The sequence below is a fragment of the Eimeria mitis genome, genomic scaffold, assembly GCF_000499745.2.
Source record: "Eimeria mitis Houghton genomic scaffold, Emh_scaff1764, whole genome shotgun sequence".
Lineage (NCBI taxonomy): Eukaryota > Apicomplexa > Conoidasida > Eucoccidiorida > Eimeriidae > Eimeria > Eimeria mitis.
The window spans coordinates 1,812-2,558 of NW_013570081.1; positions in this window are offsets into that span (position 1 = coordinate 1,812).

Sequence of the window (747 nt, forward strand, 5' to 3'; positions counted from 1 at the left end):
GCTGCTTCTGCTGCTAGTGGTGGTGGTTGTGCTGTTGCTATTGCTGTTGCTGCTGCTGTTCGTGGTGCTGCTGCTGCTGCTGCTGCTGCTGCTGCTGCTGCTACTAGCTCTGGTACTGCCACCGCTCTGCCAGTGGCAACGTTCGAACCAGAAAACAAAATAAATAAATAAAATAAAATAAAATAAAATAAAATAAAATAAAATAAAATAAAATAAAATAAAATAAAATAAAAAAAAATATATAAATATATTAATCAATAGAAAGGAGGAGAAACGAAAGTACATACAGAGCATCAACGCACTGTATTTATTTTTTTTATTATAAAATTAATTTAATATAAATAATTAATTTATTTATTTTTATAAATAAATATAAATAAATATAAATAAATATAAACAAAAAAATAAATTTTGCTGCGACACACAGAGCTGCCTATACACCTGAGAACGAACCACCGCTGCTGCAGCTTTTTTTATTTTTTTTTTCTTTTTAATAAATTTAATTTATTTTTTAATTAAATTTATTAAAATACAAAAACAACACAGCAGCAGAAGTATAAAAGCAGCAGCAGCAGCAGCAGCAGCAGCAGCAGCAGCAGCAGCAGCAGCAGCAGCAGTACCGGCAGCAGACCAGAGGTCCATTGGGGGCCCCTCTGGGGGCCCCCTTCTCTGCTTTTTGTTTTTTGTTTGTTTGTTTTATTTATTTAATTATTTTATTTTATTTCCTTTCATACAAAGTATATACAT